Source organism: Macaca mulatta, chromosome 9 (assembly GCF_049350105.2).
Source record: "Macaca mulatta isolate MMU2019108-1 chromosome 9, T2T-MMU8v2.0, whole genome shotgun sequence".
NCBI classification, from domain to species: Eukaryota; Metazoa; Chordata; class Mammalia; order Primates; family Cercopithecidae; genus Macaca; species Macaca mulatta.
In genome coordinates, this window is record NC_133414.1 from 133,941,324 (window position 1) to 133,955,827 (window position 14,504).

The following is a 14,504-nucleotide window of genomic DNA, read 5'->3' on the forward strand; positions in this document are numbered from 1 at the left end:
TAAATCTACAAATCAATCTCCCATGAACACAGATGCAAAAATCCCCAACAAAATATTAGCAAATCAAATGCAACAATACGTAGAAAGAATTATACCATGAACAAAAGAGAAATTTATTCGAGGTATGCAAGGCTGGCTTGACGTTAGAAAAGCAGTTTTTTAAAAAGCAATTAATGAACAATTAATGTAATTCATCACATCAATAGGCCAAAAGAAGAAGTATCATATGATCATATCAATTGATGCAACAAACATTACTGGCAAAACCCAACACCTGTTCATGACTAAGCACTCTTAACAAACTAGGAACAGAAGAAAGTGTTTTCAATTGGTTAAATAATATATATCCCAAAACCCACAGCTAACAGCAAACTTACTAGTAAGAAAGAAAAAGGTAAGGATATCCTCTCTCATCACTCCTAGTTGACATCATATTGGAAAGCTTAGCTTGTGCAATAAGAAAAGGAAATAAAAGGTGTATAGACTGGGAAGGAGGAAAAGCCTATCTTTCTTTATAGATAACGTGACTGAGGTAGGTTAAAATAAACAAACAAAGATCAGTAACAATAAAAAACCGAAATAAGCAATTATAGCAAGATCCCAGAATACAAGGGTAATATACAAAAAGCAGTTGCTTTTCTATATACCAACAATGACTGGAATCTGAAATTAAGAATACAGTACCATTTACAATACAACAAAAAATGAACCGCTTAGTTATAAATCAAACAAAATATATACAGAAAACTACAAAACTCTGACAAAAGAAATCAAAGATCTAAAAAACCAGAAAAACATTATGTGTGCATGGATTAGAAGACAATATTGTCATGACCTCAGTTTTTCCTAAGTTGATATATACATTTAATGCAATCACAATCAAAATCTCAGCAAGCTATTTTGCAGCTATCAAAAAAAAGAACATAAGTATAATCTCAATAAGCACATTATTAAATAACCAATGCACTCTGTTAACCCTAAATATAAATCAGTCTTACTTATTGTACCAGCTTGAAATACTTGTTCAACCTGCAGTTTACTTTCTCAGTTTCTGATTCTCACTCACCATGTTTCTCATCCCCGGACCTCCCATCTGAAAACCTGTTTCAGTTACTTCACAGGTTTGTTCTCCTTTGAGTCCAGTCATAACCAATTTGTCCTCTCACAAACATTACTCCCATCTCTCAATTCCGGTGGAAGCTGGGGTCTTCCCCAACTGCAGAGCACTTCCTGTAAGATATGGGCTGCCTCATAATTACTTAGGAAACAACAAGCTATATACCTATCTACTCCGCCTCCCATCACTTCACAGACGATCCAAGGAAGGCAGGTCAGAGGCCATTTTCCTAAAAGTATAACTGGTCGACTCAGCACTCTTGGTTAATAATTATCTGCGCTTCTCAATTTCACTAGTAAGCCAATCAGTACAATTTTTTTCAACAGGTACATGGCAGCTGTGGAGAATGAGTTGGAGGTGAGCCTGAGATACTGATTCTCTTTGTGTTCCTTGCAGCTGGAGCAGCCAGAACCCCCAGATCACTCACACCTAGCTAAGAAATTCAGGAAAAATAAAAATAAAAATCAGTGCCAACCCTCCAATACCATAAACTGATTTAACAAACATGTCTGATGTTCGCCTATGAACACACACACCCATCTAGTCATCTTGCAGCTAGGAGTTTACCCTTACTGAAGAATCAATACAAAGATTTATCTATAAGAGTGGTCAGGTAGTATTGTTCGTTATAGAGAAAAACTGGAAACTCACTACCAAATAATGAATTGGTGAATTACCTCCACCTATCCATACTGTTGCATTGAGTATTCCATGCAGCAATTAACAACATAAGCATTTCATTACATGTCCTAACACAAAGAGGCTAAAAAACACCAAGAATGAACCTGTTTTTAAAAAAGAATCAACACTAAACAATACACACATACAAATTATTTAGCCCACCGGAGGGGTATCCTCCAGCTCTCTATACTCTCCTCTACCACCCCACCCCAACTAGGTCCCAAAGAGCTACGTCTTACAACAGTCCCTTAACGTAGTTTTCCAGGAGGCTCAGTCATCCATTCCTAGAGAAGCCTCCTTAACTCACTTACCATTCTCTATTTACTGCCTTGAGAATTCTACTTCGATATATGGGATTGCTGTATTTCCTCAAACCTTAGTCAAAAAGGTAATCATGTCTTGGTATCATGAAATAATTTTGACCTTGTGGACCCTCTGAAAGGGCCTCAGGCGTTACCAGGCCACACTCTTGAGAATCACTGATATCCATCCATTTTGGAAATACAGGTAGAAGAAGAGCCTGCCAACCATAAGTGGCAAATAGAAAGTGATCAGGTTATAGAATTCAAGGTCAAAAGATCTGGATTTGAGCCCTAACTCCACTGTATACTTTTCTGGCTATTTGAACTAACTAAGACAGTAATTTAACTTCTTTTAAGAGTTTCAGTGTCTAGGTAAGGGTATGGTGGCTCACAGCTGTAATCTCAGCACTTTGGGAGGCTGAGGTGGGCAGATCATTTGAGTCCAGGAGTTTGAGACCAGCCTGGCAACACGATGAAACCCCGTCTCTACTAAAGATACAAAATAGTAGCCGGGTGTGGTGGCACATGCCTGTACTCCCAGCTACTCTGGATGCTGAGGTGGGAGGATTGCTTGAGCCTAGGAGGCAGAGGATACAGTGAGGCGAGATTGTGCCACTGCACTCCAGCCTAGGCAACAGAGCAAAACCCTGTTTCAGAAAATTAAAAAATAAAAAAATAAAAGTTTCAATGTCTTTTTTTTTTTTGAGAAGGAGTCTCGCTCTGTCGCGTGAGCCACCACGCCTGGCCTCAATGTCTGCATTGTTAAAACAAGAATCATACTACTGGTCAGTCTCAACTGTCATTAGCTGTGAGAAACAACAATATACAAATAAAAGCACTTTGCAGACTATAAAAAGTTTAGGTCCGTGTTTTTTGTTTGTTTTTCTGGTTTTTTTTTTTTTTGAGACAGAGTCTCACTCTGTCGCCCAGGCTGGAGTGCAGTGGCCGGATCTCAGCTCACCGCAAGCTCCACCTCCCGAGTTCACGCCATTCTCCTGCCTCAGCCTCCCGAGTACCTGGGACTACAGCCGCCCACCACCACGCCCGGCTAATTTTTTGTATTTTTAGTAGATACGGGTTTCACCATGTTAGCCAGGATGGTCTCAATCTCCTGACCTCACGATCCGCCCACCTCGGCCTCCCAAAGTGCTGGGATTACAGGCGTGAGCCACCTCGCCTGGCCAGGTCAGTTTTTATTTTTGGTTTTCAGGGGTCTGAATAGTACATCCTAAGATCGTATCTACAAAATTCCATCAGTAGCTAACTTAATAGCAAAGTTACTTAAACAGCAATTATCTTTAATTTCCTCATACATAAATCTGTCATGTGATTAGCAATATTTAGTTTATCTTTACCAGTCTGCAGTTTTGCATATTTCAGATATGTGGAAGAATTAATGTAATTTTTCAGAAGTTCCTCAATTTCAAGGATTTAGCTGATAACAAGAAAAAAAATAATAAAGCTCACTTCTACCTATACAAAAGAAAAACCACCTTACATGTTGGGGAGAAAAGGAATGACTTCCGTGATTAATGACCTATGTGGTATAATACCAAAGGCACTGTGTAGAAATGACATCAATATTAATAGGCTAATTCTGGCTTCCAGCCAAACTGCTCCCAGAATGGATGCATATTTACTCTGATAAAGCGTACCTGTCTCTTTACCCACCTGCTTCCCTGTACCTCAGTTATGCCCAAAACACTGTAAAGGCTCAAAAAAACAGGAGACTGGAGAGTCATACGCTAGGCATCAGGCCAGTATTTGAGGGGATTTACTAGGAAGTTCAAAGACTGAAAGTCTTCAGGGACTTTAAGAGAGCAGAACCTGCCGGGCGTGGTGGCTCACACCTGTAATCCCAGAACTTTGGGAGGCCAAGGCGGGCAGATCACGAGGTCAGGAGATCGAGACCATCCTGACTAACACGGTGAAACCCGTCTCTACTAAAAATACAAAAAATTAGCCGGGTGTGATGGCGGGCGCCTGTAGTCCCAGCTACTCAGGAGGCTGAGGCAGGAGAATGGCGTGAACCTGGAAGGCGGAGGTTGCAGTGAGCTCAGATCGCACTACTGCACTCCAGCCTGAGAGACACGGTGAGACTCTGTCTCAAAAAAATAAATAAATAATAGAAATACAAAGATGTGCTAAGCCACTGTGGCTTCAAAATCTATGATTTAAAACACCAAAACTAAATAAAATTTTGAAATAACAGTCTACAGTTAAGAAATGAAAAAAAAAATAAAATTAATTTGGAAAATACAACTGGTAATGCTGTTAAAGTATCACATAGTTTTATATATGTGACTTAAAAATCAAGTGTAACAGATTCCTAATTTTCTGGCTGACCATTAAACACTAAAGACAGGGGGAAATAAATTTAATATTATCAATAAAGCGATTATGAGTAATTTTTAAATTCTTTTCTCTATTTTCCGAATTTTTAGATAAACATGCATTAATGTTATAATCAAAAGAGTTTTAAAACACTAAATTGAAGAATTACTAGCTCAGGTCAGGCATCCCAAACCCAAAAATCCAAGATCCAAAATGCTCCATAATCAGAAACTTTCTGAGCACTGACATAATGTTCAAAGGAAATGCTCACTGGAGCATTTCAGAATTTAGATTTTCAGGCTTGGGATGCTTAACCAGTAAGTATAATGAAAATATTCCAAAATCTGAAAAAATCCAAAATCTGAAACACTTTGCTTCCAGGCATTTCAGATATGGAATACTTAATGTGTAATTATTAAACAGAACAGATAAGGAATACTCAACTTATTGTTAAAAAATAGGTGGTAGAAAGATTATCTGAAAAGAGTAATTACTGGGTGCCTTAGTCTATCCAGGCTGCTATAACAAGATACCTTACACTGGGCAGTTTATAAACAATAGAAATATATTGTGCACAGTTCTCGAGGCTGGGAAGTGCAAGTTCAAGGCACCAACAGATTCGATCTCTGGTGAGGGTTTGTTACTCATAAATGGTGCCTTCTGTCTCCCCACGTGATGGTAGGGGAAGGTAGCTCCCTTCAACCACTTTTATAAGGGCACATAATCCCATTATTTAGGGCAGAGCACATATAACGTAATCACTCTCCAAAAGGCCTCACCTCTTAGAATACTATGACACCAAGCATTAGGTTCTAACATACGCATTTTGGGGGAATACCGACATTCAGACTATAGCACTGGGTATTCTTTCAGTGAAGCTCTAGGCTTGATTTTCTATTGACTGGGTTATTTTACAACTCTGCAGGTGCAGAGGTTAACTTGTAGATTTCTGTGTGTGGGGCGGGGGTGGGGGGCGGCGGGAACAAATAAGCCCAACGGTTATGGTTTACTACCATGAAAGACAATAACCAGTTGTTTTTATCTAATCTAGCAATCTCATCTCAATCTCCTATTAAATCACATGCATATATCTCAGTATCTGTACATACTCTTAAATGCTCTTTGTACCAGTTTTAATGCCTTACTGGTTTTGCACTAATTGAGTCAATATGTGGCGTGTGTTCATCCTCTCTATTTGCATGAAGGTCACAATTTTACCTTTTTAAAAATTATCGTCAGCAGTTCTGGAGGTCATCCACCGAGAAGCTCAAGTAGGCGTGATGGAGCTAAGTAAATGAGAAACACACCCCTAACACAACTTTTCTTTGGCTCCCAAAGAGATGCCCATGCAGCCATAAAGCTCTAACTTTGATGTTTCTCCATGTATTTTTCTCCTTCTCCACTAAGTTTGTGCCTTTGTGTTTGTGGTTCACTCACGACCAATACATTATCCCCAATGATGGTAGTAATGAGAAAGGAAAAAAAAAACGGTCAGGCAGACAGTTAGGATCCATCTTTGGTAAAACTCCTTCAAACACAGAAACACCCTGAAAAATCAAGCTACAGGCACAAATAGAGCAACCTGGGGAAAACTCAGGCTGCAGCTGCACAGGTAAGAAAGCAAGGCCCAACGTAGAAGCCTTTGTTCTTGATGTAATCCATGGGCTCCCAGGAAAAAGTTTCCTCCCCTTTTCAGGAACGTACACGGTGGGTTCCATGGGAACTTGCACAGGGAGGGGTGGACCTTACCCAAAACATACCCACAGTTGCACAACCAAGAGAAGCGATACTTTGTGCTTTCCTAAAGACATGCCCACAGCTGCACAGATTAAGGGGAGTTACACAGACAGCTTCACAGGTAAGGGAAGTTACACAAACAGCTACAGAGATGAGGGGTGATTCTTATAGAAGCTTTCGTATTCAACTATAAAAATGGCAACCCTCTCCCAGACCCCTCTCTGCTGTGGACAGCTTTTTTCTTTCACTTATTAAACTTTCACTCCTATCTCACTCTGTGTCCATGCTCCTTAATTTTCTTGGTCATGAGACAAAGAACTCCAGGTACTACCTCAGATGACAAGACTTAAACGTGGTACACTGGCAAGACTGCAACAGTAATAGGTGGATTTCATTTATGGTCTCTGTTGGATGGATGACAGAAACCTATTCTCTGCTGGATGACAGATGACAGAGAATCTGGTTTATTAGTCCTTTTGTCTGTCTATTTGTATATTTGTGAGTTAATTAATTAAGGAGAACAGCTCCTGCGAGATTTGAAACGATTAGTTTCTGTGTTTACTTGTGATCTGTGGCTAAAGTTGTAGAACTGAAGCGAAAAGCCTTCTACATGTTTGTGCATCTATAATATGAAAAAGCCATTATTTCTCATTGTGTGTGAAGTATTTTCCTACCTCCAGAGGGTATTAATAAATTACATGTTACAGTTCTTAAACAGAAGAGCTCTGTAAAATTGATTTACAGAGATAAGTAAGCATGTATATAAATTATTCTCCAAATTCACAGAAACCAAGGAACTCTTAACAGAAACTGCTAGTTCAGAAACATTTTTAAGAATCCAAGTATAGGTCAGACGTGGTAGCTCACACCCATAATCCCAGCACTTTGAGAGGCTGAGGTAGGCGGATCACCTAAGGTTGGGAGTTCGAGACCAGCCTGGCCAATATGGTGAAACCCTGGTCTCTACTGAAAATACAAAAATTAGCCAGGCGTGGTGGTGGACGCCTGTAATACCAGCTACTTGGGAGGCTGAGGCAGGAGAATCGCTTGACCCCAGGAGGCGGAGACTGCAGTGAGCTGAGATCACACCATTGCACTCCAACCTGGGCAACATGAGTAAAACTACATCTCAAATTTAAAAAAAAGAAAAAGAATCCAAGTATACATAACTAAGGTAAATCTTTGGATAAATAAAGCTAGCTTAAAATGTTTGGTCTGAGGGGAAAAATAGTTATCTCTTTTCTCAGAATTCTTAGTATTAAGTATAATACATGAATGGATTTTTAAAATAATACAGGCATACCTGGCCGGGCGCAGTGGCTTATGCCTGTAATCCCAGCACTTTGGGAGGCCAAGGGAATCAGATCACTTGAGGGCAAGAGTTGGAGAACAGCCTGGCCAACATGAAGAAACCCCATCTCTACTAAAAATACAAAAATTAGCCGAGTGTGGTGGTGGGTGCCTGTAATACCAGCTACTCAGGAGGCTGAGGCAGAAGAATCACTTTTACCCAGGAGGAGGAGGCTGCAGTGAGCCGAGATCACGCTACAGCACTCCAGCCTGGGTGACAGAGCCGGACTCTGTCTCAAAAAGATAATAGTAATAATACAGACATACGTTGCAGGTACTGTGGGTTTTGTTCCAGACCACTGCAATAAAGTAAATATCACAATAAGGCAAATCACATAAATTTTTTGGTTTTCCAATGAACACTGTTTACACTATGCTATAGTCTATTATGTGTGCAATAGCACATCTAAATATAATATATATATGTTGATTTAAAAATATTTCAGTGCCAAAAAATGGTGTTGGAAAAATGACACCAACAGACTTGTTCAACATAGGATTGCCACAAACCTTCTATTTGTAAAAAACGGCGTATCTGAGAAATGCAATGAAGCGTAACAAAATGAAGGATGCCTATATAGGGGTTGGTTTCTAATGAGAATAGTTCAACTGAACTTCCAAAACTACTCATTGGTTTACTAATCAAAAAAGCTAACATCATACCTCTGTAATGCTGAAGATTTTGAAAAATGTAAGTTTGTGTTCAACTAAATAATTATAATTCTGATAAACATTGTTTAAACATTTTTTATTTATAGTAAAATATCCATAAAATTTATTTGAACCACTTTTTTATTTTCATTGTTTACTTCACTTTGGGGTTTTTTAAATTTCAACTTTTATTTTAGATTCAGAGAGTACAGAGGCAGGTTTGTTACATGGGTATATTGCATGACACTAAGGTTTGGGATACAAACGGTCCCAACACCCAGGTAGTAAGCATAGTACCCAACAGTTAGTTTTTCAACCCTTGCCCCACTTCCTTTCTTTATATCACAGCCTCCAGCATCTACTGTTCCCATCCTTAAGTCCATGTGTACCCAAGGTTTAGCTCCCACTTAAAAGCAAGAACATGTGGATTTCTGATTCTGTGTTGGTATGCTTAGGATAATGGTCTCTGGCTGCATCCATGTTGCTGCAAGGGACATCATTTTGTTCTTTGTTATGGCTGCATAGTATTCCATAGTGTATAGGTACTATAATTTCTTTATCCACTCCACCTTTGATGGGCTAGTTCAGCCACTGTGGAAAGCAGTGTAGAGATTTCTCAAAGAACTAAAACTAGTATTTGACCCAGCAATCCCATTATTGGGCATATACCAAAAGGAAAATAAATCGTTCTGCCAAAAAGACACAGGCACTCATACATTCATCATAGCTCTATTCACAACGGCAAAGAAACAGAATCAACCTAGGTACCCATTTTAACAATTTGTAAGTGTACAGTTTAGTGTCATCAAGTACATTCACATTATCATGTAACTATCCATGCAATCCATCATTTTTTTGATCATCCCAGACAGAAACTATGTACCCATCAAATACTTAACTCTCCATTCTCTCCTCTCCGTAGCCCCTGGCAACTATCATTCCACTTTCTATCTCTAGCCACTTGACTACTCTATGTACCTCATGTAAGTAGATCATATAATATTTGTCCTTTTGTTACTGGCTTATTGCACTTAGCATAATGTTGTCAAGGTTCATCCAGCATGTGTGATTGAGAATTTCCCTCTTTTTTTAAGGCTGAATAATATTCCATCATCTCTATATACCATTTTGCTTATCCATTCATCCACTGATGAATACTTGGGTTGCTTCTACCTTTGGCTACTGTGGATGATGCTGCTCTGAACACTGCTATATTGTTCAAGTCCCTATTTTTTTGTGTGTGTATATATGCACAAGTGGAATTGCTGGATGACGTGGTAATTCTACTTTTAATATTTTGAGGAACTGTTATACATTTTTCCACTGCAGCTGTACCATTTCATGTTCCCACCAGCAATGCACAAGAGCTCCAATTTCTCTACAACCATGCCAACACTTACCATTTTCCATTTTTTTGATGATAGTCCACCTAATAGGTATGAAGTAATATCTCATTTTGGTTTTGCTTTGTGTTTCCCCTCGTGATGCTGAACAAATGACAAACATTTTTATATATTTTGGTTTGGGTTGTCTTACCATAATTTTGAAGATCCTTAGGTAATTTTAAAACGTAAATTAATGTAAATCAACAACTTAAATAATCTTTGGATACCTGAATAGTTTCTAAGTAGGAACAAACACTAAAATAATGACCATAATTAGAAGTTTACCTACTTTTCCTTTATATACTACAGAATAGCTACATCTTTGGGGTCTGTCAATAAACATGCTCATCGTTGTCACTTTAAAATGTACATAAGAATGTATAAAAGGGATATGTAAGGGCCTGGTGTGGTAGCTCATGCCTGTAATCCCAGCACTTTGGGAGGCCAAGGCGGGCAGATCACCTGAGGTTGGGAGTTCGAGACCAGTCTGACCAACATGGAGAAACTCCGTCTCTACTAAAATTACAAAATTAGTCAGGCGTGGTGGTGCATGCCTGTAATCCCAGCTACTCGGGAGGCTGAGGCTGGAGAATAGCTTGAACCTGGGAGGTGGGGGATGCAGTGAGCTGAGATCGCGCCATTGCACTCCTCCAGCCTGGGCAACAAGAGCAAAACTCCGTCTCCAAAAAAAAAGAAAGAAAAAAAGGGTATGTAAGAAAGTTGTGAAATTTGTGACATTTACAAACTTTCTCAGTCTGTTATAATGCTCATATAAAAGTTACTTCTCAATGAGCTACCTCCCAGTTCTCCCTATGAAAGAAAATTTATTATTTTCTTAAGAGATGTAATTAATATGGATGGTTCAGGCCATATTAAGGGCAAAAATAAGAGACATACATTTGTGTAAGCAGAGTAATGGTGTAAGACTTGATTTTTAGGCCAGGCGTGGTGGCTCATGCCTGTAATCACAACACTATGGGAGGCCAAGGTGGGTGGATCACTTGAGGTCGGGAGTTCAAGACCAACGTGGTGGTGAAACCCTGTCTCTACTAAAAATACAAAAATTAGCAGGGCATGGTGGCAGGTGCCTGTAATCCCAGCTATTCGGAAGGCTGAGGCAGGAGATCGCATGAACCTGGGAGGCGGAGGTTGTAGCGAGCAAGATCGTGCCACTGCACTCCAGCCTGGGTGGGCGACAGAGTGAGACTCCATCTCAAAAAATAAAAAATAATTTTTTAAAAAAAGACTTGCTTTTTAAGGAAAATGTGAGTAGGATTATTCTAAAGTGGCAGCTTATTACAGAACAAAACAGCATAGTGGAGACAAAACTTGAGAAAGTATAGTAGGTTGGGGAAGTGAATTTTATGGGGTTTGGTCATAATATCTAAGAATAAGAAAACGGTATAATACGTGTTGACATGTTGGCTAAGTTCACTTAGTTTTGAGGGACCTCTTTATCTGGAATACTCTTACTCTGTAAGTGAGAAAAGGAAGGGTCAGGGTGACTAAGGGGCTTGCCCAAGGCCACAAAGCCAATTTAGGGGAATGCTAGGAAAGACCAAAGCCTGAAATTCCCACCTCTCAGTTCAGTGTCTGCCTTGCTGGACACTGCTTCTGCAGTCCACCATGCCAACACACAATCACAGTGTATAAATGTGCTCTAGTCAACATAAGAGGTAAGAGATTTTAGCCACTTACTAAACCAAAGAATGAACAAAGAAATGTATTTCTCAATGACGTCGTTCTTTGAATTTAAATGTCTCCATGAAAGCAAAAAGGTTTACCCCGACATTCACAACTTAATACTAGAAGCAATGAAATAAAAATTTTAAAGAAACTTTGCCAAGCTTATGTAATTGAGAAAGGAAGTACAGTAAATGTTTTTAATAAGTTGGACAGAAATAAGAAATTTACTTCTGCATTTTTACTGCAGAACAAATAGATAAATATCAGGATGCTGTTATTTATTTTCTTTACTTTGACATTTCCTTTTATTTTAAATCCTAATTCTCCAACAAAAAGACTTGTAGTGAGGCACTGTCAAAAAGGCTAAGTAACAGAATCCCAAACTTCTCAATTCTACAAGTCAATGTTTATTAAGCACTCTAGTAAGCACCTGAGAACCCAGAGTAACTGTCCTTATGTGAGCCCTTACTTAACGTCAGTTCAATTTGAGACTCCTGCTTTTACAATATTTCTTATGAGGGAAAAATACATCCCAGAGTGACAACCCCGACTGAGAACTCAATGACTGCCAACATCAAACAAGACTGACGTCCCCATGGAAACTAATCCACCCCAGGATTTACTATTCAAACATTTTCTGAAGCATTCATGCACATCTAATGGGCAATGAAAATTGTCAAGGCAGATGACCCTAATTTTCAACACAACTGAAAGGTGCTTGCAGCAACACCACTACTTGCTAAAGGAAGACTGACCCAGCCAAAAGATGTCTTGAATGCCTTGGATTTTAAGATGCCTATACTAATCCAAGCCCCAAGCAGGAAAATCTTCAGCCAGGAAACTCCTGGCATTTTTTAATTTAATGTTTAGTTTTCTACTCTAAGTGTACTTTCTTTTATTCTCAGAATCAACTTTGGTACATTTATCATATGGGGTTGGTTTCTAGGAAAAGACTTCCAGTTGATATCATGTGATATATGGCTGCAACTTACACTGACTCAATTATAAGGTCACATCCAAAAACTAACTGAAGTACCGTAAGCCCTCATGACTAGAGTAACAACAATGTACTCCTATTTTCTGTTTTTGCCCAATGGATCAAGCCACAGCCTAGCTTTCCCCTTCTGATTCAATTCAGTACCAAGAGCAGAGTGCCAATTATTCTCCCAGGCCTTAGACCAGAAAGCAGGTAAAAGCTTCCCCCAATTCACCAGCTCAGCCCTCTTCCTAGCCTTATCTCCACTACTCTTGAATTTGGGCCAGCTATCTGGATATTTTATTTTCGGTGTTCTCCTCATTCAGTAAAATTAACTCCCTTCCTCAGCTTAACAACTCAACCTTTTGTCCACCTCGTCCCTTTATTGCTGCCTCTGCAAGCTACGTACAGGACCCAGTTTTGAGTAACAGCCATTCCTTCTGAATTCTAGCCATTGGAGAGACCTTGATATCTACAGCTACTCCAAGCAATGATACTTCATACACTGACAGACTCAAGAGATGGTTAGGTTCCTATGGTTCTTTCTTTTCTTTCTTTGGAGTGCAGTGGTGTGATCAAGGCTTGAACTCCTGGGCTCAAGTGATCCTCCTACCTCAGCCTCCAGAATTGCTGGGACTACAGGCACACACTACCACAACTGACTAATTTTTTTAATTTTCTTTTTTTTTTTTTTTTTTTTGTAGAGACGTAGTTTTGCCATGTTGCCCAGGCTGGTCTCAAACTCCTGAGCTCAAGTGATCTACCTGTCTCAGCCACCCGAAGTGCTGAGATTACAAGCATGAGCTAACACGCCAGGCCTCTTTCCTTCCTAACAGCCAAACAAATAGTACTGAGGTAGGAAACCTGTAGGACTTATTTGCCAGTCCCGACAGAACGAAATGAAAAAACCAACACGAACCAGCAGATGGCATCAAAAGTGTCCTCTCGTTGCCCTTGCTGTTCATTGGCATAAGACACTCCCACCAGTGCCATGACAGTTTACAAAGACCATGGCGACACTCGCAAGTTACTACCCCCTTTCCAGAGATTTCTGAATAATGCACTCCTTAATTTGCATGCAATTAAAGGGGGGTATACATATGGCTAGCCAACACCCCATGCACTGCTACTCTTGAGCGTACTGTGTTGTAGTGTTGTTCATGCCTCCTATTTTACTCTAATTTCCTATCTAAATGTTCTATCAATTACTGAGAAGGTTGTCCTGAAGTCCCCAACTACTATACTTCTCCCTTCAGTTCTATTAGTGTCTATTTCTTGTTATCTTGAGGCTCTGTTAAGTGGATCACATTTCAAATTACTGCATATTCATTTGATGAACTGACCTTTTTACTGCCATGAAATGTCACTCTTTCTTCCATCTTTGCCCTGAAATTTACTTTGTTTTGCTGCTGCTGTTGTTGTTGTTGTTGTTGTTTTGACACAGAGTCTCTTTCTGTCACCTAGGCTGGAGCGCAGTGGCACGATCTTGGCTCACTGCAACCTTCACCTCCCGGGTTCAAGCGATTCTCCTGCCTCAGCCTCCCGAGTAGCTGGGATTACAGGCACTCGCCACCACGCCCGGCTAATTTTTGTATTTTTAGTCGAGACAGGGTTTCACCATATTGGCCAGGCTGGTCTTGAACTCCTGACCTTGTGATCCACCTGCCTCAACCTCCCAAAGTGCTGGGATTGCAGGCATGAGCCACCACGCCCGGCCGCCCTGAAGTCTACTTTGATAAGAATACAGTCACTCTGACTTAAAATTCTTAATTTTTAAATTTTTTTCATTTTTAGTTTTAGAGATGTGGTATCACTCTGTTGCCCTGGCTGAACTGCAGTGGTGCAATCACAGCTCACTGCAGCCTCAAACTTCAAGGCTGAAATGATCTTCCCGCCTCTGTCTCTCTCACAGCCTCCGTCTCTCTCGCAGCCTCCGTCTCTCTCACAGCCTCCGTCTCTCTCGCAGCCTCCGTCTCTCTCGCAGCCTCCGTCTCTCTCGCAGCCTCCGTCTCTCTCGCAGCCTCCGTCTCTCTCGCAGCCTCAGTCTCTCTCACAGCCTCAGTCTCTCTCACAGCGGGGACTATAGGCACACGCCACTACGCCCAGCTAATATTTTTGTTTTTCTTTTAGAGATGGGGGTTTCATTATGTCGCCCTGGCTGGTTTCAAACTTCTGGGTTCAAGTGATCCTCCTGCCTCAGCCTCCTGAGTTGCTAGGACCAGGCATGAGCCAGCTTTCCTAGGATAAGTATTTGTATAGTAGTGTTTTACTCTAGTCTTTTACTT

The 14,504-nt window shown here is 40.2% G+C and overlaps 1 protein-coding gene across 21 annotated transcripts in view; it reads right to left on the minus strand.

Moving 5' to 3' along the window:
- Nucleotides 1-14,504, minus strand: part of ATE1 (arginyltransferase 1) — a 185,641-nt gene that overhangs the window by 105,462 nt on the left and 65,675 nt on the right. For 2 of the 21 annotated variants that reach the window (XR_013398433.1, XR_013398432.1), the window contains one exon: nucleotides 1,067-1,230. The exons of the other annotated variants lie outside the window; for them this stretch is intronic. The gene's annotated coding sequence lies outside the window, so the exon portion shown is untranslated. The remainder of the gene's footprint in view (nucleotides 1-1,066; nucleotides 1,231-14,504) is intronic. 21 annotated transcript variants of the gene reach the window in all.